The sequence below is a fragment of the Adiantum capillus-veneris genome, chromosome 8 (assembly GCF_014529385.1).
Source record: "Adiantum capillus-veneris isolate H3 chromosome 8, ASM1452938v2, whole genome shotgun sequence".
Lineage (NCBI taxonomy): Eukaryota > Viridiplantae > Streptophyta > Polypodiopsida > Polypodiales > Pteridaceae > Adiantum > Adiantum capillus-veneris.
Genome location: NC_140938.1, coordinates 145,102,395 through 145,105,579, shown reverse-complemented (window position 1 = coordinate 145,105,579; position 3,185 = coordinate 145,102,395).

Sequence of the window (3,185 nt, the reverse complement as noted above, 5' to 3'; positions counted from 1 at the left end):
GACTAGTCATGAGAAGGGTGAGTACCTACATATGATACAACAATTTCCCCACTTATTCATCACTTCTTATGAGGAAATTAGAGGCTTCAAGGGAGAGGAAATCCACATTCCAATCAAGGAAGGAGATCAGCTTGTACACCAAAAGCTAAGGAGAATAAGACAGGTACAACTTAATGCTTTTAAGGAAGAAGTAGACAAGCTTCTTGAAGCAAGTTTCATATATCCTATGAGAACTGTAGAATGGGTGAGTCTTGTTGTTGTCACACCAAAGAAGGATGGAAAGTGGAGAATATGTGTTTATTTTAAGCCTCTAAATGTAGCTATAAAGAGGGATGCATGCCCTCTTCCTTTCATAGATGACATACTTGATTCTATTGTAGGGCATGAGAGGTAAAGTGTATGTGATGGATTCTCACGATATTTTCAGCTCACCTTGGCTTTAGAAGGTCGAAAGAAGACCACAGTTATCAGACCACGGGGATGCTTTTGTTATTGTGTGCTTTCTTTTGGTCTTATGAATAGTTGTGCGTGGTATCAAAAGCGCGTCAATAAGGTGTTCTCTCCCTTTCTTGGCAAGTTTGTGAAAAATCTTATTGATGACTTTTGTGTTTATATCTCTAGAAAGGATCATTGTGAAAATCTTGGGATGACATTGAAGCAATATGATGAAAGTGGAGGTCAACTCAACCCAAAGAAGTGTCATCTTGCTCAACCAAGATTGGGACATATGATCTCAGAGAATGGGATTAAAGCGGATCCTGACAAAGTGAAGGCTTTGGTGCTCCTCCATCACCTAAGGATACACGACAACTTGCTACTTTCATTCAAAAGGTGAATTATATGGCAATGTTCATGGATTTGTCCTCTCAACTTTTTTATCCTCTACAACAAGTAGCAAGGTTGGATACTCTACAATGGATGAACGAATGTGAAGAGGTTTTCCAAGGTATTTGTTATGGCATAAGACGGTGTATGCCATGTGTTATGCCTTGGCCGTATTGGATGGTCTTGAACCTTAGAGGGAATGCCAAGGGGTGTGGCTCATGAGGAGCGAGGGGACACTACAAACCTATAAGAATGGGCTCTTATAACCATTGTAATCAGTTATAGCGGTGGACGTTAATCTCTCTCTCTCTCTCTCTCTCTCTCTCTCTCTCTCTCTCTCTCTCTCTCTCTCTCTCTCTCTCTCTCTCTCTCTCTCTCTCTCTCTCTCTCTCTCTCTCTCTTCTCTATAGAGGGCTCTTCCCCCCTCTACATATGGCGACCACGCGCGGAGCGGATTCCCCTTTGGTAATGACAAGCCGGCCATGGCCATGAGCGCTGCCATGCTGCAGCAGCATCACCATCGACTGCAAAGCAAGCCGTACACGTTTTTCTACACTCTACATGCAGAAAGATGTCCTTGCCCCCCTCAAGCGAGCCCTCTCTCTCCCTCTTTCCTCGCACATGAATTCCTGTGGGTTGCGCCATGAGGGGATCAAGAGGCGTTGCAGATTGCTATCCAATGCAAGACAATGGGATTGGTTGGGGTCTGCAAGGAGCCGCCAAGAGGGAGAAAGCATGGGAAATGTAGGAGGCGAGCAACAGATGTTGGTGCTATCCGGAGAGGCCAAATATTGGCTTGCTATTACAGAGCGGACCTGAGAAGGCGATGTAAACATGGAAATGGAATCAAAGGTGCTGACAAAGTAGAGGGACCACAGAGAGAAGAAGTGATGGCTGCTATTCCAAGAGCAAGAAAGAAGGCGACATGAAGGGGCTGCCTGGTGTGCTACCAGCGAGTGTGGAAAGAACAGGAAATGCACTGTTTAGCCAAGAAAGTGTAGAAAGAACAGGTCGCAGCTCAAAGAAGTTTCCTTACAATGTTGTTGGACATTGCATGCAAGAAAAATTGTTGCAGGTTGGCATGATGGCGTGGGTGCGTGATCTTCATCAGGAGGCAGCCCAGCCGTGACTGCCTGATCAGAGCAGCCATGACCTTGTGCTTACGGGGCGGTCTGGCGAGCGTGCATCCAAAGAAGCAGCAAAGCAATCGAGAATCTGTGTGGTCAATGGGAATTACGGAATGTTTGCAGGCGAAGTTCATAGTGCTGGAGTGCAGGGGCAAGTTCGGCATTGGCATTAGCGGGCCACACACGCGTGCCACGAGAGTTCTATCAGGGGGTCCTCACCCTTGAGGTGTCCCTGGAATCAGAAGAGCATGTGTGGGATATTTTCAAAAGTTCGCAGAGGAGTACTCGCCGTGGGCAATAGTGCGGGGTCAGTCAGCAAAGCTTTGTGCGGAGTTGGAATGTGGCAGCTTATGCAATACTGCGGATTCATGTAGACAAGGTTTATGCGGTGCAAGCCTGCTGCGGTGCAAGTGGCTGCCTGTGTGTTGGCAGATCAACAGGATGAACCATCAAAATAATCCATAGTTACTTTTTAACACACACTTCACTATTAAGCAAGGATTCACACAGTTCTAGATACGGCAATTACATAAGCATTTTGCTTTGTAACTAAAACATGTGCGCATGTCGAGCGGCAAAATGTGGAACAATGTGGTAAGGGGTTCGCAAAAGTTGCAGCGAATTACGGGGAAAATTTCACCGAGTTCGGGATGCGAGTGATGGAGATGGGTGGTCCAGGAGCAAAGAGCCAAAGAGCCAGAGTGCGGCCTTGACAACTATACTTGCATCACACTTCCCAAATGAATTTTGATGTGGTGTTTTAAATTTGTTGTATGGGTTTCCATCCCTTAAATGGTAGCACTGTACCACTGCACATTTGGGTTTACACGAATCAAGGGTTGTTGGGATCAGGTCCTCCGTGCGTGCCAAGTGTTACGGCATAAGACTGTGTATGCCATGTGTTATGCCTTGGCCGTATTGGATGGTCTTGAACCTTAGAGGGGATGCGAACGGGTGTGGCTCATGAGGAGCGAGGGGACACTACAAACCTATAATAATGGGCTCTTATAACCTTTGTAATCATCAGGCTTTCAATCATAGTAATCAGTTATGGCGGCGGACGTTAATCTCTCTCTCTCTCTCTCTCTCTCTCTCTCTCTCTCTCTCTTCTTTGTAGAGGGATCTTCCCCCCTCTACAGGATATCAAAGAGATTCTTTGTTCTCTTCCTGCTATGCAAGCTCCTAATTGGGATAACAAGTTTTATGTGAATTCATCAGTAGGTGAGGATGCTA